Source organism: Macaca thibetana, chromosome 8 (assembly GCF_024542745.1).
Source record: "Macaca thibetana thibetana isolate TM-01 chromosome 8, ASM2454274v1, whole genome shotgun sequence".
NCBI classification, from domain to species: domain Eukaryota; kingdom Metazoa; phylum Chordata; class Mammalia; order Primates; family Cercopithecidae; genus Macaca; species Macaca thibetana.
The window spans coordinates 9,655,882-9,682,500 of NC_065585.1; the positions used below are offsets into that span (position 1 = coordinate 9,655,882).

Sequence of the window (26,619 nt, forward strand, 5' to 3'; positions counted from 1 at the left end):
TGAAGCCATAATGAATATTCCTGGAGGCTAAATTATCCGAGCTAAATGTCTGATTTCCCCTGTGAAAAGTACAGGAAGACAATCTAATCTGGGAATATGCAACTGCAGGTGATGTTTACCTGAAGAAGCATACCTATCCGCATTCTAATCTGAGTAGCACAGAGTAAATTTCTATGAATATATAACCATTCAACACATTATTCAGAGGGAAAGTGTTTATCATCTTCAAAACATTTGCTATTCCAAGAACTAATTAAGTTTACAAACTGTGTTGTGAATACCAGAAGGCAGTAGATGTACAAATCATATTGTTAATTATGCCTCTGACAAAGAAACTGTATTACAGGTATTACATACAAATGCTACAACCAGCCAAGTTCTTTAAATTGCATGATTTCAAGCTTGGGAACAAATGAAGCCAAAACAGGAGGCATAAAATGAATGTAAAATTATGTTCCTTAGAGGAAAACACAAAAATAGCCCTAAGTGACTGTTTAATCGAGCTATTTTGTCACCTGTTTTTGCTTATGGCACTCCCAGAAAAGCATATTAACCTACAGCCTCCAGACAAGCACAACTGTCTAGCTTTTGACACCTGCAGTACAAGAGTTGAAATTAATAATGATATGGAAAGAGGAGCTTAATTTAGTGAGACTTGAAGTAATAAAAACTAATAAAAACATAAGTTCAAATCACAAGTCAGCACTTACATACAGTATGACACTGAGAAAAAAAGCAAAAAGCTAGTCAGAAGGCTCTCGGTCCTCTTGACTATCACTCAGGCAGACTGAGGTCTACCTCTAGAGTTGTGATTAACAGCACACCTCAAGTGTCATGTCTGGAAACCACATATAACAAACTCTAACTTACTGCCCCCTCCACTTCTGCATATTTATGAGAGTTAATAAGAGGTAATAAAAATTTAAATATGAATATAACTAGAATTAAATATGCTGATCACAAAAAAGATTAAAGTATCACTATAGTAACTTCAAATTCTCTTGACTCAGAAAACCAATCAATTGTGGCAGTCCTACCATTGAGAAGGGTATGGACATGGTAACAAGTTGGAGGTTCCAGAACTCTTCTATCATAACTTATACTTTGGGTTTATTTGGGTGAGTTACTTAACCTCTCCGAGACTCAGTTTTGCATCGGTAACGTGAAGATCACCTACTACCTCACTAGCTGAGGTGGCACTAAATGGGAACATAGGGGAAAAGAAACAACCTAACCTTTCAGAACCTGAAAGAGCTACTCCTACATCAGTGTGGCCATTTCAAAGGTCCCAAGGCAATTCCAACCCAGGAGGCCACGTCTAATCCTCAGATGTCAGTTACAGAACAAGGGTCATTACCGGGAAGCTTTCCAACTAAACCAGGGCTATAGAGTTAGGCCTTTTGTAGTCTGGCTAGCTTAAGAGAGCTCAAAGCTTCAGGGAAAAAATATATTGGCTTCCCTCCACAGTGCCGTGACAGTAGCAACTGGATAAAGCAGTTTCCCTAAAGCAGTTAACAGAACTGTGCATGTGCCCAAGGTCTACAGAAAAATGTACTTCTGGAACAACCTAACATTGAAAATGTTTTATGATATTATATACAGGTATATTTCTGTATGATGCTTTTGTCTACTATGTTATTCCTGTCCTAAAAGTACATCACACAGTCATACCACAGATGTGCAGTGATGACCGTCATGGCGATCAACACATGAAGACCAGCACTGTCCGAAATAACTTTCTATGATCACAGAAATGCTCTATTTCTGTGCAGCCAAATATAGCAGCCACTGGCCACATGCACTGCCAGTGAGCTCTTGAAAGGTGGCTAGTGTGACCGAAGACCTGAATTCTTAGTTTTACTTCATTGTGATTAATTTAAACCTAAATTGCCTCATGTGGCTAGAGGTTACTACAGAATACATCTGGAATATACCTAAAAACCAAAAAGGAAGTGAAAAAGATGCCACCGAAATTGAGACATTTATTCTGTCATTGAACAGAATTTATTGAGTGCCTACCACATGCTGTCAATGTTCCCTGATACATAATAATTCTAAGCAGCAGCTCGATGGGATGGAAAAAGCACACATGGACTTTGGAGACAGGCATCCCTGAGCTCAATAAATGGTAGTTATGCTACTGTGTAATATGATGCCGACCCTATTCTCAAGAAACATAGATTTAATAAAGACTGCATGTGGATACTCACAACGTAAAGTATAAATCATAAGCACTTTATAAAAAGTACAAATAAAATATTACTATATATAGAAGACAAACACTTCTAGGTCAAAAAATCAAGGGAAACTCCAGAATGAGTAGTATTTTAGTAGAGCCCAAACAAATGGGCTTGGATACGTGGAGGGGTATCCTATGCATAGGGAACAGCATTGGCAAAACTTCATAGATATATCCATGTTCTCAAAGAATACAGAACAGCAGTGTGACAAAAACATAAAGGTACAAGGGGAGAGTATCTGGTGATAAAGCTGAAAAGGTAGACAGATTGGGAAGGACTTTTAATGCTATGCTAAGTTCCTTTATGATAGAACTGGGAAGTCTAGGGAGACATTTATATAGGGCAGTAGCAGGAAGATTCATAGCTCCAAAAGAGACAAAACTGCACCTAACAGCAATGCCCCATGACTGTTCTGTTCTGATGACTTAGTGTCAAATGCTATTAATATTATTAAGGTTAAACAACTTTAACAAACAACAATATCACAACAAGACTATTCAGGAATAAAAATATATGTATTTTTTAAAGTGGTTTTAAAATCTTCTACAGGTCTTGCAATTACCGATGCTAGCAGAGTGAGGCAAATTAAAAGGCTTCAATAATGCGTGCAAAGAGTGTAAGATGTGACAGTGTGAATTCAGTGAAAGAATTCATACATTATAAGGCCAAGGACTGAAGAGTGCAAAAAGTAAGAATTACTATGCAATAACATCTGAAAACGTCTTCTTGTGATTACAAGGTCATTTTGCAAGGACAAGACTTCTCTGAGACTAAATGTAAAACATTAAAGAAAATTCTACTATATGATATCTATGAAAGAAGAAGAACAACAAAAAATCCCTACGCTCAAACTTTTCTGCAAGATAGAGAAAAAAAATTGATAAGCTACATTTTCGGATAACTGGTAAAAGTTATAAATCTTACTAAAGAATGAGTAAAAAATATGGTATGACTTTATGTTTCTTTTTCTCTAATCTTACTTTCAGCTCAAATCTGTTGAATTAATTCATGTTCTTTCAAATGTATTCAGATATGTTAAGCATTCTTTGATACCTTTTAAGTTTCTTGCTTGTCAGACAAATAGCTACATTTGATTCTTCAGGAAATAATTTTTGCAGCTCATAGAAACAATATGCTAAAAGAAAAAAAACTGTCTAAAACATGAACCATATCATGACTGGTATTTTACACAGCCTTTTAAAAGTCTGAACGCCAAAGCATCCCGCCTTTATGCATGCTGAAGGGCCGCCAACTGGATATGTTCGAAGACCTTAAATTCCAAGAAAACATAACAGAATAAAGAAAAAGAGCTCAGAATTCAGCTAGTTTGCTTCTGTTTGTTTTTATAAGTTAAATCTCTTTCAATCATAAACTGTTCTGGCTATGGTTTAAAGACAGGAGGAGATGGGAACCAGCATTTATTGAGAGCCTACCAAACAGCAAACAGTTGAGGCAATTTTCAATATACCATCTTAATTAGTCTTCAAAGGAGGGAGACAAATGCAAGAGGGTCTTTTTTCCCTATCAAATTAAGTGGAACAAGTAGGTACTGAATCTGTATCTGATTAAAGCTTCATGTTTTTGGCTAAAGCAATGGTCACCACATTCTTTAGTGAGAATAGTGAGAATATTTAATTCAAGCACGATAAATATAAGGTTCCATTAATTCCTAGTTCATCATTTTACTCATCTTTCAAAAGTAGCATTTACCATAAATTGTTTAGATCTGTCTTACTTGTGGCTAAAATGCCAGCCCTCAGCAGAGCGCCTGGAGCGTGGCAAGTACCGGATGAAGAAATGAAAACATAAAAGAATCTTAAAACCATCAGCAGATGTGAGATCTCTTTTGGTTTTGGCATAAACTAGTTGAGTGACCTTAACTAAACCACAAGTTTTCTGAGTTTTATTTTTCATTTCTTCTAGGAAGTATCTTCAGAGCTCCCTGCCTCTTCCTACCCAGCCCAGCCAAGGCCTATAGTTAAGAGCTAACTGCCTAACCGCCTTCCGTTAAGAGAGTACGGTGAACTTCCGCTTCCTTTCCATATAATTCCTCTTCAGAGTGGCCTCTGTTCTCGCCCATTTAAAAACCTACTTCCACCATCTTCCATCAGCCCTAGGACTTCCTCAAATCCTTCTGATAAATTTGTTTTGTTATTTGGCCAAAGTCAGTTTCTATTCTTTGGAAACAAAAAACTTTAAAAGAAACAGTATGAAGCACAGTATGTGCTCCACTCTATTACTTCTAACCACTTTAGTTAAAAAAATAAAGAACCAAACTACCAAATCCTGGTTTATGGCACCTCATAATGAACTAAATTTTCTCTCGCTGACCTCTGACCTCTGTGCTAAACTTTCTTCTCCTCTTGAAATCCATGTTTTTGAGGCTAAGTCTATCAGCAGTTGCAGTGATTTTCTGGGATGAGTGATATACTTTCTTCAAATAATTAATGAGATGAAAAATCACTAAACAGAAAAACATGATTTTCCATTTTAAAGTCCTGAAGGTAACTGTAGCCATTATATAGTTTTAACTCCTATAAACTTGCAACTGTAAACTGTAACTGTAACTGTTACAGGCTAACAACTGGAAACTTTATTTTAAATGTCACAAAACAATTTTATATTTTATTTTTAATTTTGTGGGGTTAGAAGGGGGTAAGAATTCTGGCACAGGAATGACCAGATAATGGAAAAATGGAATTGCTTAAAAATAGTTTTCATTGTTACATGATATAAAAAGTCTCGTTGATCAAATAAAAATTCAGAGCAACCTCCTTCCTCCTGGCAGGGTTAAAAACTCAGGAAGAGAAAGTAAATAAGATAAATACCTTTCAAACATTCTGATGTTTCTAGAGTGAAAATGAATAACTTAAAAAATGCAGTGAAAGAACAAACTGAGAGGTGTAGATAATGTGTCATACAAAAAGGCTGCCTGCGGGTTATATCCCATATCTAAGATTTTATATCTCCAAAAAGAGGAAATTAAAATGAGAGACCAAGTTCCAGATAAGAAAAGGGTTGCAATTTGCATTTTGTATAGATAAAAGAACATACACACACATAGCCAAGTCTATCAGGAGTTTTATTAGCATTAAGGTGGATGAGGAGAAAGACTGACTCAAGAATAGGCAGAAGAGGATTTAAATTACAGCTTCACCACTTAGCAGCCACGGAAGTTTAGCAAAATTAATTTCTGACATTCTGTTTCTTTATTGGCAAAATATACATAATAATATGCTTAACATGCAGGACTGTTGTAAGGAGCTAAAACAGAAAACAAATATAAACAATGCCTGATAGTCAGTAGATACTATTACCTATATTTATTGTCATTATATTTCCCGTATGCACATCACAATGACACCAAAAAAAGACACTGAAAATATCTACCCTTCCCAACCACAACTGCACTCTCTCATGTTCTTTGCCATGTTCCACCTCTTTTACCTGTATAATCAGGTCCCTGCCCACTAGAATAGGCACCAAAACTGACCTGTGGTTGCAGGGTATGAGAAATATTAAGTCAGTCAATTCTAAGGGTATATAAAATGAGCAAAACCACTCTGAAATGGATCTAACTCAAATGTACAGTAATGCAGATTTGTTTAAAACAATACCCAGTTCTGTCCATGACAGGTACATTTGCGCAATGCTTCCACAACGCTTACCACAGGTATTAGTGCTGTCTCCACACTTGATTGTGTGCATGGGGGCCAGAACAATGGCTTTCTTAATTCTGCATCCTCCATATTTCAGAGCATATATTTAACATATTTTAGATGACAAATGATTAATCTATGCATACGTAATTATATTTTTTAAAAAAAAAAGAAGAAAAAACAACTTTTCACCATTACTTGAAATCATTTTCATTCATTTATTTACTGAATGCCTCTAACATTTTGGAGACTATATACTGGCTGCAGAATTCTTCCAGAAACAAGAAAAACAAAGTTTTGATGCTCAAGAAACAAAGCAGGCAGGGAAGGACGCCATTAGGGAGACAATTACAGCAAAGGTTAATGAATGTTCTGACAGGTGCGTAGGCAAGGCTATGAAATCTATCAGCAGACGGGCTCAATTCAGTCCACTTCACATCGAAGAAAGGATATGTAAACTAAGATCTCTTGAAAAGTTTTCAACACAAGAATTATGTGATCAGGTCTGGTTGATAAAAGATCATTCTGGCCACCCTAGGGAGGATGGCTTGCCTCGTGAGAAGTAATGCAGTACGGTGGTTGAACCACTTAGAAGACTGCTGCTGAGGCATTCTTTAATTAAAGCTAAAAAGCTCTCTTATTTATCGTCCCCAAAAGAATCCCCAAGGAAAGTGTGTTTTATGTATTAAAGCTTCAATTCCTTGGAGCAGTGCAATATAGATACAACTGTATATTTTTTCATCTCTGAGGTTGAGAACATCTTCTAACCCGTACATCCCCTTCATATAGAGTCATGCATCATCCTTTAATGAACACATTAGCTTAAGAATCAAGCCACCAACCTAGGTTCACAGGGCAGCATCAAGGAAGGAAGGCACAATAATGCCACGGTGATTAAGTGTAAAAGGATAGCACTGCTTCCCATTATCACATGTAAATCCTCTAACAGTGGCCCAATTATTAACAGAATAAGAATGTATTTTTGAGAAGTCAAATGGAATAATACAAACAGAATGTCCAATTTCTAGCTTTTTATGACCTCAGATAGGTAACTTACTCACTTGGTTAACACTTTATTCATTTGTAAAAGGGAAAATATTATTTACATACCATGGTTACTGAAAAAAATTAAATAACTTAAGTGCATAAAGAGCACCTCCTAAGCACAGTGCTTGATATATGGAAGACATGAATAAATGTCTCCTGTTTTAGGCATTTATAGTAAAACATTATCAACTTATTTTGATATATTCCTTTTTTGTCCTAATAACCTTATAAATTGTGCCTGTGACTCCCCTTCATACCCAAGAAAAGAGTTTTCTGGTATGCCACTTCCTATTAGTAAGAGACCACAAGAGATGCTTGGGATGCTTGTGATAAAAGGTAATAAGGCTGAATTCATGCAGAAAAGAAACATTTACAAACCCTAAAGGCCTTGGAAACAGCCATTAAAATGTAGCGATGAAGAGGCAAAAAAGACATGCAAGCAGGGGCTGCTGAGGTCGTAAGACACAATCTCCTCGTCAGAAATACTCTTCTAAACCTGCCTTTAGGACGGCCAGAGCATTTCCGACATATCCACTGTTAACAGCATAGCTGATTTTCTGACTCAACTGGCACTCAGAGCTGTCCAGGAATGAAGTGGCGATATTCAAACTGGACAATACCACTGGGCTCTCAAGGCCAGCATGCCTTGTGAAAGAGTGAAATCTTGTTTGCACTCATCACCATTCAAATGACAAAGATGGTCCCAACTTCCCACTGTTACTCCTCCCAAGGACAGAGGTGTCTAATTCACTTCCTCTTCAGTCTGGGCTGACTTTACTGACTGACCAAACCAAAAGAAGTAGCATTCTGGGGCTTCCTTATCTAGGTCATAAGATGCATTTCGATTCTGTCTTAGCGTCTTGATTGCTCACCTTGGAACAGTCCCTCTGTGAACTGTGCCCCTGTGCTCTAAGAAGCCCAAGCCATGATAAGGCTATGGGCAAGCTACGGGCAAGCAATAGGCAAGCTAGCCAGCCAAGAACTCCAGCTAAGCTCCCAGTTGGGTTCCCAGCCACTGTCTACCAGCTGACAAGCAGCCATAGGATGAGCCATGCTGAGTATCCGGCCCAGTTGGGTTAACACCACACTGTTTTAAACCACTTTGTTTGAGGTAGTTGATCACATAGCAATAAATATATATATATCAGGATATGGAAGTTTAAGTTAAGAAATTGCCAAGGCAGCCACCTGCCTATTAAGTAGTCTCCTTCATGTTCAGCCTCGTGGATATTTACAGATTTTTTTTTTTTCAAACCCCTATTACTTATCTTAAAAAATGCTTGTGCCGGGTGTGGTGGTTCACACCTGTAACCCTAGTACTTTGGGAGGCCAAGGCAGGAGGGTCGCCTGAGGTCAGCAGTTCGAGACCAGCCTGGCCAACATGGCGAAAACCCATCTCTACTGAAAACACAAAAATTAGCTGGGCGAGAAGGCATGCACCTATAATCCCAGCTACTTGGGAGGTTGAGGCAGGAGAATTGCTGGAACCCAGGAGGCAGAGGCTGCAGTGAGCCGAGATCATACCATTGCACTCCAGCCTGCGCATCAGAGCAAGACTCTGTCTCAAAAAAAAAAAAAAAAAAAAATGCTTCTGAAGAGTTTTCTTCAAGTCACTGATTATCTTTTGCTATTTTTTTTTTTTGCATGACCTTTCCCTCTCTCTACAGTTTTCCTTCCTACTTCTGCTTTCTCATACTAGATCCGTGCCCATATATCTCTCCAGCTGTAGTTAAATGTGCCCCTCAGCTCAAGGATTCAGTGTGCTCTATCTCCAACACAGCCCTTGGCTCATCTGCAGAGTCTACTTTTACTTCCCTAGAAGGGAACACATATCTCTGTAGCACGTATTTACATTTCAAAAGGAATATTTACTTGCCTAAACTACACTTTCTAAAATATTAAAAATGCCACATATCTACACTTAAAACCCAAGTAACTACTTCCATCTCAGAGATTCATTCCCCCAATTCTCTAACCACCTCCGGAGAGGCCAAGATCAGCTCTTCCTATCCACTCCTAACTCACCTCTACTCTTCACTGCTCTTCTCACTCCGGTTATCTACCTATCCATCCAGTGATGGCCCATAGATCTGGCACTAAACTGCAGCTAGGGAAACAATGATTAAAATAAGCCCCTAACCTTTAGGAATTCAGATTTGGGGTAGCTTCAACAAACTTGTAAAGAAAAAAATCATGGTGGAATACGGTAAGTGAAATAAGAAATTGCAAAGGACCAACAGAAACTAGGGTGAAGTGGGAGTAAAGGTGCAGTTTCCTGGCACAAATTCATGAAGGAGAAAACATCATCTTCTCACTGATATCATGTTCTGCCTGATATAATTAATTCTTGTCATGATATATTTCCTCTACCTCTAATTCAGCTATTCCTCTGAGTCCTAAAGGTAATTAACTGCTTGCATTTAAAAGCCTAGCAGGCTGATTCAACTTCTCCTTAGGATTTAGAAAACAGCAAGAGAACATAGCTTGCCCCATAATAATGACAAAAAGTTGGATAATTGACAAAATAATTCTTGAGCTCATCAGAGAGCTACAGTCACAAAAACAGGTGAGTTCAATTCTAAAGCCCCTCCAAAGAGAGATGAGACCTAAGAAATGCTTCATCTGTAGCAGAGCACAGAAGTGGCAGCTACAAAAGAAAGCAGGAAGAACAATCAAATTTTTATCAAATCCTCAGAGGCTAAATGTGGGCTCCTGTAAATAGTTTAAAACACCAGGGAGAAAACAGTCATTCTCCAGCATTTTCCACAGAATTCCACTTGGATGCTCACAAGCAAGACTAGGGGAGAAGGGGACTTAAGATTGAGTTCCTCTAGGTGGTACAAGTGGAGGTTAGATAAAAAAACAACAAAAAACTCTGCTTGCATTATCACAGACCCTCTCTCAAACAAAGCAAACACCATCTACCCCCAGGGCAAAGTAAGTAACCCTCACAATCAATGCCTTCCTCCACCTCCACAGGTTCCAGCCAAACGGTTGGAACCAAAGCCATAGGTCACCTGGGTGAGAGAATGGTGATGGTGGAGGGGATGAGAAGACATTCTCTTGAACCCACTGTGGAAGATTTTAAAACTTAGCCTACACACACATACGGCACCAACACTAAAGGTTATCTGCCTCTGGAGGAAGGGCAGAAAACCAGCTTGCTGAGGATCCTGCATTGATACAAATGGTTCAGTTCAATGATCTAAGCTGTCAACTGAAGAAACCAGTATATCAAGCTCAAGAAACAGGAGGAAAAAATAACAAGCAGATAACAATGAAATTACAAATACAAAATATTGGAAAAAATAAGAAAACCAAAAGTTGATCCTTTGGAAAGCTCAATAAAATTGATAAGCCTCTGGCCAGACCGATTAAGAAAAAAAAGAGTAAATAATTAATAGTATCAGGAATAACAGTGACACCACCACAGATCCTACATTCATTGTAAGAATAAGAGAATATTATTAATAGCTATGCACCAATAAATATGATAATTCACATGAGATTATTTCCTTAAACTACCAAAGCTCACTCAAAAAGGAAAAAATAGCATGAATAGGCCTTCTATATATGAGAAACTAAATTCATAGCTTAAAAGCTTTTCTCAAAGAAAACTCTAGGCCCAATGGCTTCACTGGTGAACTCTATCACACATGTAAGGTAGAATGATAACAACTGTACACAAACTTTTCCAGAATAAAGAGTGAATACTTCCCAACTCAATTTATTAGCCTAATACCAAAATCACAAAAGTTTTACAAGAAAAAGAAAACTACATACCACCATTCCTCATAAAGATGAAAAAGTTATTACTAAGTTTTTAACAAATTGAAATCTAGCAATATTTAAACAGGATAATACATGATCACCTACTGTGGCTCACCCCAAGTAGGTGACTGACTGAACACTGAACAATATTCAATGTAATTCACTACATTAACAGACCAATAAAACTATATCATCAACTGAAGAGATGCAGCAAAGTATTTTAAAATATTAAACAACTATTATCATAAAAACGTGCAGCAAAACAGGAATAAAAAGAAACTTCTTCAACCTAATAAAGAACATCTATGAAAAACCTACACATATCACAATTAATGATGAAAGATTGGATGATTTTTCCCTGTGATCAGAAAAAAAGAAAGAATGTCTTCTTTTACCATATCTACTCTACACTGTAATAGGGTCCTAGCCAGTATGATAAGAGAAGAAAGAGAAATATAAAAGTAATTCAGATTTGGGAGAGAAAAAAAAAAACCCTGTCTCTATTCACAGACAAAATTATCTAGAAAATCCCAAGGAGTCTACAACAAACCCATAGTCCCAGCTACTCGGGAGGCTGAGGCAGAAGAATGGCGTGAACCCAGGAGGAGGAGCTTGCAGTGAGCCGAGATCGCGCCACTGCACTCCAGCCTGGGCGACAGAGCGAGACTCCATCTCAAAAAAAAAAAAAAAAAAAAAAAAAAAAAAATTCCAATAGCATCAAAAAATATGAAATAGGGATAAATTTAATAAAATGTGTGTAAGACCTATGCATTGAAAACCACAAAACATTGCTGGTAGAAATTTAAAAAGATGTAAATAATAAAGACATTCTGTCCATGGATCAGAAGACTCAATATTGTTAAGATATCATTTCTTCCAAAACTGATTTATAAATTTAATACAATCCCTATCAAAAGCATAGTAGACTGTTTTTGCAGAAATCAGTAAGCTGATACTAAAACACATATACATGTGCAAAAGGATCCTGCATACAAGGTGCTTATGTAAACAGGGAGGAAAATTTTGAAAAACAAAAACGAACTTGAAGAACCTGCACCACTTGATTTCAAGAACTTACTAAGATGCTCTAATAATCAATATAACTTGGTACTGGCTTAAGGAAAAACAAACAGAGGAACAGAACAGAATGGTGTTCAGAATTAGACCCACACTCATGGTCAATCGATTTTTGACAGAGAGGCATTCAGTGGAGAAAATACATTCATTTAGCAAATGGTCTTAGAGGAAACCATTTGTTAAATGAATGTGTGTGTGTGTGTGTGTGTATATGAATTTTGATCCTCACCATATACAAAGATTAACTTGGAAGTAGAACACATATCTCAATATTCATTTTTTGCTTCCCGATTTCTTTAACATATCTTACCTCTTTCTCCAGACATAAACCTGTCACTATCTTGATTAGTTCCACAGATATATAAGTATTTGAATTACTATCATAAAGTAAATGTGAAATGCATTTTAAGAAACACAAAGTTCAGCTAAGAAAATAAAAAACAGAGCTAAGTACTACAATCCACATACCTAGCGCTAATAATGCTGTGTATCTAATCAGCATAATCTACTACCTAAAGTACTTTCATATCCATTATCTTATATTACTGTATCATAGGGATCCCTGAATTTTGCCAAATAATTATCAGCATTCTATTTGATACTTTCCTTGAGACAACTATCTAGTACTATGGTATCCACAAGAACTACTACCTCATGGCCGGGGCAGACAGCCACTCTCAGAAAGCTGAGTGGGAACCCAAATGGAGTCTCTGGCATGGTGCTCTGTGCCTCTGGTCCAGACTGCTTTACTGCCCAACACCAACAACAAAGACACCAGACGGGAGCGAAGGCCCTCGGTAGTATTAAAAGGATTCTTACCTGGTGTATCTTTGTAAACATTGTATTTTGAGGCCCCAGAAAAATAAAATATATGTATATATATATAAAAACTTGGGATGCCAATCAATCCTGCATACCTCACAGTGCTACTAGGAGGCTAAAATGAAGTAACAGGTGAAAATGCTTGGGTGAAGGCACTGTGAAGGACTTTGCAAACGCCATCATCATCATCATCACCATTATCTTTATCATCATTATTTAGTCCTATTTGTGCTTGATTATATCACTGAGGAATAGCTGGTATTTTGCAAACTAACTTCACATAGAAAAATAAAGCTATCATATAAAAAAAATTCCTGCAATAAGCAAGAACTTAGATGAGAACATGGGATTGACAAAAAGGAATCAAATAGAAAAATGAATATCCAGGAAAACCAGCCCTCAAATGATCTGATGTGACAACATGTGTGCCCCGTTCCCCTCACTCATGCCAAAGACTGTCACACTTGATCTCTAAACCTTAGCTCTTCTGGCTGAACGTCCTTCTCCCCCACGTAGATACCTGGCAAACTCTTACTCAGCCTGTAAGGCCTAACTTAAAAACTACCATTCTCTGTCCTTTTTCTTGTCTCATCCTCATTAATGTATTGTTTTCTCTTCCCAGAGCACTTTCAATATGCATTCATTCAATATCTTGTATTGAATGTCTCTTTCATGTCAGTCACCGCTGTAGGTGCTAGGATATAGCAATAAACAAAGTGCTGTTTATACAGAGTTGATATTGTAGTGGGGACAGACATGATAAATGGATCATGTGTCAGATGGCAAAGGAGCGCACTGAAGAAAACTGAACGGAGTAAGGAGGATAATTGAGATAGAGAGAGAGCGTTTTTCTGTACACAGCATTTATTACACTGTGCACAGTGCCACTGTACACATCCTGATCAACTGCAGTTTCTGAAGCCAGGAGCTATTTCTTACCTTCGTGTGCTCCCCAGTTGGCACAGCACTTGAAAAATAACATCTATAAAATAATCATAATAATAATAGCTAGCATTTAATAAATGTTACTACCTCTCAGGCAATAAATATTGTCAACTTAAAATATATAAATTTGGAAAGGAGAACTTTCTAAGGGTTGCAACCTGCAGGCTGAGCCTCTGGCTGAAATCTAAAGCAGGACTTTGAAGAAGAGAGGCAATGACAGAAGTTTTATGCTAAGCAAGTTGGCCAAACATACACATTTAACAGCTTATAGGAGGAGCTGTGAATATTCATGAAAAGGGAGTCACATATGTGTAATGAACAAACATACACGTTACATAAATGCCATGTTCACTTTGCGGTAGAGACTTAACATTAAAATGCAGTAAAATTAGGCTCTAAATGTCCAAAGGTGAAATTTTAGACACAGAGGCAGGTTGTGTGCAACCTCTGGAAACTGGCCAGAGCCAGTTCATGGCAACGGTCAGGTCTCAGGAGGGAAGCTCTGTAACCACAACCAGGTAGCTGCCAGACCCAGCTGGCGGAGAGGAGCAGCCTAGCCCAGGTGTCAGGCAGTGGGTCGGCCAAAGTCTTCCACTCTTCATTTTCCAGGGCTGGTTCCTGTTTAACTCTCAGGGAAGAAGGTCCAGCGATGGTGAGGAAGGGAGTGTACTAAGGCATGATCAGCCTTCCATCTTATCTTGGCTGGGAAACTTAGTTTTTGAAGTTTTTCTAGGGTCCCCTTGGCCAAGAGAGGTCTGCTCAGTCAGGTAGGTGGCTTAGGGTTTTATTTTTATTTCTCAGTGCTTTACATATGTTAGCATATTACTTCACATTAACTCTTTGCAGTGGTTATTTTTTACCTATTCCACATTTTAACTCTAATTTACTGAGGAAATTTAGGTAGTGAGGGGTTAAATTACTTCCCCCAAGACCTACAGCTAGTAAGCCACAGGGATAAGACAAACCCAAACCTAAGCGGTCCAATTCCAGCGGCCTCACCTTCATCACCATGCAATCCTGTCTTCCAAAAATAGTGAACATTCAAAGTCATCTTACATCAAAACCAATGGGAATTCTTCATTTATGCTCTAAACATATCTAAAAATGTCCTGTCCAGGCCCAGAAACAGACAGTCCCAACAGCCCTAGATAGGGAGAGAGAAAGAGCAGGTCATGACAGGTTCAAGCATCAAATACTCCAAGTATCTCCAAATCTGGAAGAGTAAGCTCAGCCCGGCAAGAGACAGCAGATGGGGAGCAGAAAGCCAGGCAAGGGACAGAACCAGGCACCTAAGGCTGATGCCCTCATCACACAAATATCCTCTATCATAAGGATATGATACCCTCATGACATGAATGTCCTCCTCTGTTCATAAAGGAAAAGTAAAGAATAATGCAAACTCAGAGTACGAATCTGAAGTCTATGCTTTATACTATTTAGTTCCAAAGACTAATTAGCTTCAGATTCCGAAGTGCAGGACATTCCCTCCATTTTCTCCACAGCCACCATGACAACATCTTACTACACCCAATCTGATGGCGATGACAGCCAGCATGGGTAGTTACAAACAACAACACACCACTAACGGCAGCAGAATGGATTTACTTGCCACAATCCATCATGCTTTGGGTTCAGTGCACACAACAATGCAACTGTAATAATTACTGGTTTGAGAAGAAGATATTTTCAGACAGGTCAGACCATTGTGCCACATGTTTAATGTAAAAGAAAAGAGTCCATAAATATAATCAGCAACTTTCAAATATCAGCCAGTTGCAAAGAGTATTTAATTAATAAATACAATTCGACAGAGAAAACCCTTCAGTTTTGACCTTTCTTTATACTGCAAAAGAGATACAGAGAGAGGAGTGGGGCAGGGAAAAAAGATACTTGATGTCTAGAAATGCTAAGGGAGAATGACAAAAAACAAATAATGATACTGTCTCCAGGAATAAGCATGAGAACAACAAAGCACTACCTGTTATTTAATGCACATACTTACTTCCTAGATGTTCTGATGGAAATAGCCTTACGAAAAATAAAGGAATTAACATTTGTTGGAAACTTACTACTGGCCAGGCGCTAATTTCATAAGGTGCTTCACAAATACTTCATTTACTGCCACTGACGTTCACACGCACCTCCCAACATCCCTACTACCTACTAGGTGATGTTAGTCAACTTTTCAGAGGTGCAAAGTGCTGCAGAGGTAGACTAACTTGCCCAAATCCTCACAGTTAATAGCTGCAGAGCCCATTTTATATCCACTCTATCAGACCCCTTGTCCAAACAATGAAATCATAATCTCAAACAGCAAACTTCCTGTCTCTAATGCCATCTCTCACCCACCCCAGCATACACGCATGTCCAAAAACTCCAGAAAGTAAATGGAGACTGGGAAAAAAGATGACATGTAGGTACATTTGGGTCTGCAGAAGCATAAGGACAATCTGAGCATGTAACTGATAAAGAACTATGTCAGAGGACATGAGGTTTCTTCTAGAAACCAGTCTGGTAACCAAGAGCTCATTCTACCCTCCCACTCTTTTCTAGTACTAAGGCTTAAAAAAGAAAAAAACCAACCATTTACCATTTCCCAGGGCAACACTGGGAAATGCTCTGTAATCCTACTCCAGGTTTTATCAAATGCAAATCCAAAGACTGCATACATCATTGTGAATTCTTTTTCTTTCTGCCTATAGACAACTTTAGCCACTGTAAGCTCATCAGCCCAATCAGCAACTCTGAGGTTATACATAAATATACTTTCCAGTGACATTCATGACATCTTTTATTAACTTCGCAAACCCCAGAAGAAAACCAGAAAGAAGTGCTTCTCCAACAGCTTTTCCAAGTTCTGAAAAGCATTTATTCTGGCAGTGTGCCTATTACTGTTTAGATCATTATGCTGAGTGCCAAAGAAAGCTCTCTGCCCATTTAACGGTATCAAGGAACAACAAATTATATTTGAAAGGCAACCAAACACCAGGATGGGAAATGGAAAACCAAGCCTTCAGTTTTCTAGTTTGGCACATTTTGTTCCCATTATCAAGCACTCATAAACGGTGACAGGCTGCGAGCCTGCCAAATGCTTTCTACTTGGTATCTTCCTAAACAGCCATGGCCCAAGCAGTGACAGCACCAATTACCGTAACAGATCTTACCACAAAATATGATTTAGAAGGCGCCACTTAAGTGCTCACATGCAATGATGGCAGAGTGTAACTAGTACAACTCATCTATAAATCAATTTGACAACATTAGTTGACGATGTAAGTCAAGAACCTTTAAAATGTTGATTAACTTTGACCTAGTTATTCAACTTCTAAAAAGCTCTCCTAAAGAAATTATTTGCCCAGTAGACTTGTGTACAAAGAGCTTCGCTGCAGCGTTTACTGAATACATGTTTATGGAAGACCTATTTTGTTTCAAGCACCGTGGATACACCGTCCCTGCCTTCCCAAAGCATACCGTCTACAGGGGAGACATAAAGAAGATTCCAATCCAGTGTGACAGAGGCTATGACAGAGGTATGCAGCATGCTCTAAGAGATCAGAAGTGAATACCCAAGCCATCATTTAAAGTGGTTGACAAAGTAGTTTCCTGTAGGTGATGACACCTGAACTGAGTCTATAAGAATATGAGTTGATATTATGCACATAAGATAAAAAAGCACCTGTGATTTTAAACAAACAAATAAAAAAACAGTACACAGAAGCCTTACATTAAAAAAAATATATACATATCCTGGCTTTCATGAATCAGACAAATAATCCAGCATGACTGTAACCTCAGGGTCAGAGAGGAGTGGCAGAAATAAGACTGGACAGGTAAGCAGGGCAGTGAATACCATCCTAAAACAATTATCTTGAAGATCTAATCCGACAACCCAACGAAAAATTTTTAAACAAAAGAATGACTTATTTGGATTTGCTTGTTGCATTGCTACCTTTTAAACTGCAAATCTAAAAAGGAAGAAGAAGAATGCTGGTAGTTAGGAAGCCAGTGAAGAACAGAGATGGACAGAGTGCAAAGATGACAGACAAATCAGGATTATTAATCATTCTCAAACTGGAAATGCTCATTAGTGAAGAATCAGTTAACAATATGATGACATATGTAACATGGATTACTACACCGTTATGAAAAACAGTATTCACAACTTTCTGACAACTTAAGAAAATGACTATGACAGAATATTAAACTTAAAAAATACAAAATTCCATATGGAGAATGAAACTGAAGAAAACTGTCTAAAATATAATCAATAGTTATCTCAATTGATTGCTTTACGGGGAGAACATTTCTCTTTTCCTTTCTACTTTTTTTACATCTTCCACTTTTTTTTTTCTATAATAAGCATTGATTCAAGTATGAAAAGAGTGTCTTCTATATACTAGGCATTTATATAGATGGTATTTATACAGGGTTCTACAAAACAGACAAGAATCTTGGAAACTTATAAGCCAGTAAAGTATATACTACATTTATTATTGATAAGAAGAAATATTCCCTTTTAAATTTAAATACAAAGGGGAGGGGGAAGAAGAAATGTCCTAAAATTAATGAGTTTTGAGTAGTTTTTTTAGTGGATTCCTTGTTTTCTACACACAAGATTACCATCTACAAATACTTAGTTTTACCTCTTCCTTTCCAATCTGTATGCCTTTTATTTTCTTGCCCAACTGCCCTGACTAGACTCTCCAAAACAATGTGGAATAGAAGTGGTAAAGACAACATCTTTGCTTTCTTCCTGATCCTTTCACAAATATAATGTTACTTGTGGGTTTTCATATATTGTACTTTATCAGCTTTTAGGAGTTCCTTTCTATTCCTAATTTGTTGGGTTTTTTTTTTTTTTTTTTTTTAATCATGAAAGGGATCAGAATTTTTTCTTTATCCACTGAAACGATTATGAGGTTTATGTCCTTTATTCTTTTGATATGAGGTATTCTATTAATTGATTTTTGAATACTAACCCAACCTTGCATTCCAAGGATAAATTCCACATGATCATGGTGCATAATCCTCCCTTTTTATGTGTCCTGAGATTTGGTTTGCTTATATTTTTTTGAAGATGATGTCATCTAAATTCATAAGAGATACTGATGTGTAGTTTTCTTGTGATGTCTTTTTCTGACTTGGGACCCAGGGTTATAATGGCCTCAAAGAATGAGTTGGGAAGCTTCTTTGATCTAAAAGTTCGTGTCCCCCCAAAATTCATATGTTGAAACTTGACTCGCAAGGTGATGGTATAAAGAGGTAGGGCCTTTCAGAGGTGATTAAGTCAGAAGGGCTCTGCCCTTATGAATGGGATTAGTGCCAACAGAGGCTTGTGAGCATCTGTTTGCCCTTTCACTCTTCTACCATGCGAGGACACACAGAAGGCGCCATTCATGAGGAAGAGGAACTCCCCAGACACAATTTCTCAGCACCTTAATCTCGGACTTTGCACCCTCCAGAACTCTGAGCAATACATTTTTGTTGCTTATGAATTACTCAGTCTAATAAATTTTGGTATAGCATGCCAAAGGACTAAGACAGAAGCAATCCCTCCTCTTGTGATTTTTGAACGAGTTTGTGAAGAATTAAGAATTATTCCTTAAATGTTTGCTAGGACTGACCAGTGAAGCACCTGGATCCCGGCTCCAGTGAGTAGGTTTTTTGTTGTTTATCAATTCAATTTATAAACCAGTATATTCAGATTTTCAAGTTTCAGTTATTTCTTTCAAGAAATCTGTCCATTTCATCTAAGGTATCTAATTTATAAGCATATAATTGTGCATAGTATTCCTTACAATCTTTTCTGTATCCATCAGGTCAGTAGGAATATCCTCTGTTTTCATTCCTAATTTCACACTTAACAGACATCTACAGAACATAAGTCTTCTCTCTTTTCTTTTTAGTCAGTGTAGCTAAAGTTTTGTTAATTTCGTTGATCTTTTCAAAGAACCAACTTTCGGTTTGTTGACTTTTCTCTATTAATTTTCTATTTCTTTTATTTGATTAATTTCCATTCTAACCTGTGTTATTTCCTTCATTCTACTTATTTCACATTTACTCTCCAGTGTCTTAAGATGGAAGGTTAGGTAACTGATTTGAGATTTACCTTTATTTTTAATATATGGCTTTTCCTCTAAGTACTGCTTTGCTGCATCTCTTAAGTCTTGACATGTAGTGTCTTCATTTTCATTTATGTCGAAATATTTTCTAATTTCACTTATGAGTTCTTTTTTGGCTCACTGGTTATTTTGGAGTTTGTTAATTTCCACATATTTTTGAATTTCCCAAATGTCTTTGTTATTGATTCCTTTTTCTTTTTTTTTTTTTTTTTTTTTGAGACAGAGTCTCGCTGTGTCTCCCAGGCTGGAGTGCAGTGGCCGGATCTCGGCTCACTACAAGCTCTGCCTCCCGGGTTTACGCCATCCTCCTGCCTCAGCCTCCCGAGTAGCTGGGACTACAGGCGCCCGCCACCTCGCCCGGCTAGTTTTTTGTATTTTTTAGTAGAGACGGGGTTTCACCGTGTTAGCCAGGATGGTCTCGATCTCCTGACCTCGTGATCCGCCCGTCTCGGCCTCCCAAAGTGCTGGGATTACAGGCTTGAGCCACCGCGCCCGGCCACTGTTATTGATTCTTAATCCCATTCTACTGTAGTTGGAAAATATCTTTTGCATCATTTCAATCCTTTAAAACTCACCAAGGCTTGTTCTATGAACTGGCATGTGGTCCATCCTGGAGAACACCTCATGTGCACTTGAGAAAAATGCACTTCCTGTGGTTACCGGGGGGCAGATTCTACAGGTGTCTGTTGAGTCTAGTTGGCTTACAATGTTATTCAAGTCTACTATTTCCTTACTAATTTTCTACCTAGTTGTTGTATACATTATTCAAAGTGGGGCATTGAAGTCTCCTAGTTGTTGTATACATTATTCAAAGTGGGGCACTGAAGTCTCCAACCATATTATTAAAAAGTTCATAATTATTTAAGGTCATTCTGTTAGCTTCCTGTTGTCACTGTAACAAATTATTACAAATTTAGTGGTTTAACACAATAAGAAAAATGTATTTATTATCTTACAGTTCTGGAGGCCAGAAATCTAAAATGGGTATGTAAGGCAGCATTCCTTCTAGAGGCTCCAATCCTTTTCCTTGTCCTTCCCATCTCCTAGAACAGCAGTTCCCAACCTTTTTTGGTGTCTGGGATCAGTTTTATGGAAGACAATTTTTCCATAGACAGGAGTGCAGGGGGATTAGATTCTCATAAGGAGTATGCAACCTAGATCCCTCACGTGCAGTTCACAACAGGGTTTGCACTCCTAAGAGACTCTAATGCTGGTGCTGATCTGACAGGAGGCAGCGCTCAGGTGGTAATGCTCACTCACCAGCTGCTCCCCTCCTGCTGTGCACCAGGTTCCTTACAAGCCATGGACAGATACTGAGGACACATCAGAACAGGGTATCCCTGTTCTGAAAATGGCAGCATCCATGGCTTGTGGCCATATCATACCCATCTGTTTTTGTTGTGATACTGCCTTCTGTCTGACTCTGACTCCCGCACATCCTTCTTATAAAGACCACTGTGATAACAGGTCCATCCAAATGATCCAGGATAATCTCTTGATCTCAAGATTTTTCATCATTTCTGCAAAGCACCTTGTACCATGTAAAGTAACACTCACAAACTGTGGGGAATGGATAAGGACATGTTTAGGGGCCATAATTCATCCTACTGCAGACATCAATGGAAACAATCACTGAATCAAGTCCTAGTTCGTTTCATGTCACTAAGCTGATCAGGTTCATTATTAGGCAAGAACATTTTAGCCTTACTTTTAAATATGTATATTTGTGTTCTCTGAGCATTCTTTACATCTGTTTATTTATGTCAGAAACTTTGTTTCTTTCTCTATATTTTTCCATTATTTTATGAAATTATTTCAAGTGACCACGTTGAATATTCAGAACTGAAGCAAAAATCTGTAAATAAACTACATCTTTTACAGCACAGCAAAAAGAGCACAGGGTTTGAAGTAAAAACAGAGCTCAGGCGTAAGGAAGGGATACAGTTTCAGCTTCCTACATATGGCTAGCCAGTTTTCCCTGTACCATTCATTAAATAGGGAATCCTTTCCCCATTTCTGGTTTTTGTCAGGTTTGTCAAAGATCACATGGTCGTAGATGCGTGGTGTTATTTCTGAGAGTTCTGTTCTGTTCCATTGGTCTATATCTCTGTTTTGGTACCAGTACCATGCTGTTTTGATTACTGTAGCCTTGTAGCATACTTCGAAGTCAGGTAGCATGATGCCCCCAGCTTCGTTCTTTTGGTTTAGGTTTGTCTTGGCAATGCAGGTTCTTTTTCAGTTCCATATGAACTTGAAAGTAGTTTTTTCCAATTTTGTGAAGAAAATCACTGGTAGCTTGATGGGAATGGCATTGAATCTATAAATTACCTTGGACAGTATGGCCATTTTCACGATATTGATTCTTCTTATCCATGAGCATGGAATGTTCTTCCATTTGTTTGTGTCCTCTTTTATTTCGTTAAGCAGCGGTTTGTAGTTCTCCTTGAAGAGGTCCTTTATATCCCTTGTAAGTTGGATTCCTAGGTATTTTATTCTCTTTGAAGCAATTGTGAATGGGAGTTCACTCATGATTTGGCTCTCTGTTTGTCTGTTATTGGTGTATAGGAATGCTTGTGATTCTTGCACATTGATTTTGTTTCCTGAGACTGCTGAAGTTGCTTATCAGCTTGAGATTTTGGGTTGAGACGATGGGGTTTTCTAAACATACGATCATGTCATCTGCAAACAAGGACAATTTGACTTCCTCTTTTCCTAATTGAATATCCTTTATTTCTTTCTCCTGCCTGATTGCCCTGGCCAGAACTTCCAACAGTATGTTGAATAGGAGTGGTGAGAGAGGGCATTCCTGTCTTGTGCCAGTTTTCAAAGGGAATGCTTCCAGTTTTTGCCCATTTATTATGATATTGGTTGTGAGTCTGTCATAAATAGCTCTTATTATTTTGAGATACATCCCATCAATACCTGGTTCATTGAAAGTTTTTAGCATGAAGGGCTGTTGAATTTTGTCGAAGGCCTAGATGGATTAAAGACTTAAATGCTAGACCTAAAACCATAAAAACCCTAGAAGAAAACCTAGGCAATGCCATTCAGGACATAGGTATGGGCAAAGACTTCACGACTAAAACACCAAAAGCAATGGCAACAAAAGCCAAAGTTGACAAATGAGATCTAATTAAACTGAAGAGCTTCTGCACAGTGAAAGAAACTACCATCAGAGTGAACAGGCAACCTACAGAATGGGAGAAAATTTTTACAATCTACCCATCTGACAAAGGGCTAATATCCAGAATCTACAAAGAACTTAAACAAATTTACAAGAAAAATCAAACAACCTCACCAAAAAGTGGGCTAAGGATATGAACAGACACTTGTCAAAAGAAGACATTTATGCAGCCAACAGATACATGAAAAAAATGCTCATCATCACTGGCCATCAAATAAATGCAAATCAAAAAACCACAATGAGATACCATCTCACACCAGTTAGAATAGCGATCATTAAAAAGCCAGGAAACAACAGGTGCTGGAGAGGATGTGGAGAAATAGGAACACTTTTACACTGTTGGTGGGGCTGTAAACCAGTTCAACCATTGCGGAAGACAGTGTGGTGATTCCTCAAGGATCTAGAACCAGAAATACCATTTGACTCAGCCATCCCATTACTGGGTATATACCCAAAGGATTATAAATCATGCTGCTATAAAGACACATGCACACGTATGTTTATTGCAGCACTATGCACAATAGCGAAGACTTGGAACCAACACAAATGTCCATCAATGACAGACTGGATTAAGAAAATGTGGCACATATACACCATGGAATACTATGCAGCCATAAAAAAGGGTGAGCTCATGTCCTTTGTAGTGACATGGATGAAGCTGGAAACCATCATTCTGAGCACACTATCGCAACGACAGAAAACCAAACACCACGTGTTCTCACTCATAGGTGGGAACTGAACAATAAGAACACTTGGACACATGGTGGGGAACATTAGACACTGGAGCCTGTCGTGGGGTGGGGGCAGGGGGGATAGCGTTAGGAGATACACCTAATGTAAATGGCTGAGTTAATGGGTGCAGCACACCAACATGGCACATGTATACATGTGTAACAAATCTGCACGTTGTGCACACATACCCTAGAACTTAAAGTATAATAAAAAATAAAAATAAAAAAGAGCTCAGTTTTAATCTTGCTCTGCTACATATTAGTAAACACTAAGGTTTAACTTCTAAGGCTTAGTTTCATTATCTATGAAACAAAATCTATCTCTAAGATAATTATTATCTATATATATGGCTGTATCTATTTATCTATATATATAACATATATACATTATTGCAAAGATTCAATAATGTATGAAAAGATCTGGAAAATAGATTCTGGAATTGCATGTGCAATAAATAGTAGTTATCACTGTCATTATTACATATTTTATTTCTGATTATGAATATTCCAGAATAAATTTTATGGAAATTAATAATCTCTTTCATAAGCCATCAACAATGACCACAGTCTAAAATAATCTTTCTCTTCTAAACTTCTACTATATCAATTGCTGGTATAATTCACTTGGCAAATAGCTACTATGCTTTCAACATTTCCTCTATTCCCATCTTTCAATGTCATTTACCTTTTTTATCCTGTCTATTTTTATATATTTTTCATCCACCTAATGTGAAAAGTTTTTGAGGCCATGAGCTATGGAGCCTTGAAACCAAATGGACACAAACTGAAGTTCTTGCTTCACCACATACTACATAACTCTGAGAGTTAGTTAGCCTTTCTGATGCTCAGTTTCCCCATCTACTCAATGGTAATAGTGTTATTACCTAAAAGGAGCATTAGCTAATATAAGGCACCTAGCACAGAAAAGGCAGAAGGAAAAGCAAGTGCAAGGACACTGATTTCCATTTCCCAAACTGCAGTGTATTAAGATCAGAAGACACTGTTTGGGGGAAAAACAAATGCGGCAGTTAAAGAGGAACACAAAACATTCTCATTCATAAAAACGGGGGCCAGGCACGGTGGCTCATGCCTGTAATCCCAGCACTTTGGGAGGCCAAGGCAGGTGGATCACGAGGTCAGGAGTTCAAGACCAGCTTAACCAACATGGTGAAATCCCATCTCTACTGAAAATACAAAAATTAGCTGGGCATGGTGGTGTGCACCTGTAATCCCAGCTACTTAGGGGGCTGAAGCAGAAGAATCTCTTGAACCCAGGAGGCAGAGGTTGCAGCGAGCCTAGATCGCACCACTGCACTCCAGCCTGGGTGACAGAGTGAGAGACTGTCTCAAAAAAAAAAAAAAAAAAAAAAAAAAAAGTAGGAAGATGGAAGGAACACAAAGAAAATTTGTCAAGTCAATTAATTAACTACCTGGTCATTTTGACATATGACACCAAATAACCTGACAAATACCCTGACAGGCACTCTGAATACTACACAGATCATCCAGATAAGACTGTACTGTGATGTGGGAGGCAAGACAAAGTAACTCCATAAGCCCCTTGCATTTTAATCTACTGTAATTTAGTAGAAACAGCATGGGTTTGGGAATCAGACTGATGAAGTCCAAAGCTTTCAGTTATCAGCTAGCCATGTGACACTGCATCAGTCACAACTTCCCGAAGAGCCTGCATTCTCACTTATAAAATGGAATTTATGTCATGCATCTAAGAGGGGTATACTGAGGTTGCGAAAAATATGGCCTGTAAATCTCTTGGCATAGAATCTGACACTTAGCAAGAACTCAACAAATCACAGATCATTATTATTAATAATTATGTGACAATGACAAGTCACTTAATGTCTCTAGGACCCCTGATGTATAATTTGAGATTTAAAACCAGGCTGAAGGCCGGGCGTGGTGGCTCATGCCTGTAATCCTAGCACTTTGGGAGCCTGAGGAGGGTGGATCATTTGCGGTCAGGAGTTCCAGATCAGCCTGGCCAACATAGTGAAACCCTGCCTCTACTAAAAATACAAAAATTAGCCAGGCGTGGAGGTGGCCTCCTGTAATCTGAGCTACTCAGGAGGCTGGGGCAGGAGAATTGCTTGACCCCAGGGGGTGGAAGTTGCAGTGAGCCGAGATCACACTACTTCATTCCAGCCTGGGCAAAAGAGCAGAACTCCCATCTCAAACAAAACAAAACAAAACAAAACAAAACAGGCTGAAGATACACTAGGTACTTGATAAACATCAGTTTTTTGCCACACACAGTCATACCTCTGTGGTAGGCAGAATAATGGCTGCCCACAGACATCCATATACTAACCTCCAGAAGCTGTAAATGTTAAGTTGCACAGCAAAGGGGAATTAGGGCTGCAGATGGAGCTAAGGCAGGTAACCACCCAGCCTTAAGATAGGGAGACTATCCAGGATTATCCGGGTAAGTCCGATGTCAGCACAAAGGACCTTACAAATGGAAAAGAAAGGTGGAACAGAGAGGAGCGGAGAGATGGCAGAGTGGAAACATTCAGCCTTGAGTTGCTGGCTATGAAGTCAGAGGAAGGGGCCACAAGCTGAGGAATATGAGCAGCCTCCAGAGCTGGAAAAGCTTGGGCACACTCTCCTGAGGCCTCCAGAAAAAAGCACAGCAGCGCCCATACCTTCACGTGAGCCCAGTGGGAGCCATGTGGACTTCTGAGCTCCAGGACCCTGTGGTCATAAAGCCACCAAATTTGTAACAATTTGTTATGGCAGTCATAGAAAACCAATATACTCTCATTTCATTTTTCCATCTTATTTCAAATAGATCTCAAAGAACATTTGAATCTGAAACTTGAAAAAACAAAAGGCATTTTTTTTCTACACAGATACACCTCATCCTAAAATAAAATCTCTTAAGAATATCACTTCTTATTAGACTAAATTGAATGAGTGATCTTCTTAAGAGTACTTGATTTCAAGGCCTGGCCATAAAGAATTTAGAGAATATTAAACAATATAAACTGGCTCATTAACATT

At 38.3% G+C, this 26,619-nt stretch overlaps 1 protein-coding gene across 3 annotated transcripts in view; it reads right to left on the reverse strand.

Annotated features, from left to right (window-relative positions):
• Positions 1-26,619, reverse strand: part of KHDRBS3 (KH RNA binding domain containing, signal transduction associated 3) — a 201,778-nt gene that overhangs the window by 154,856 nt on the left and 20,303 nt on the right. The window lies entirely within an intron of this gene.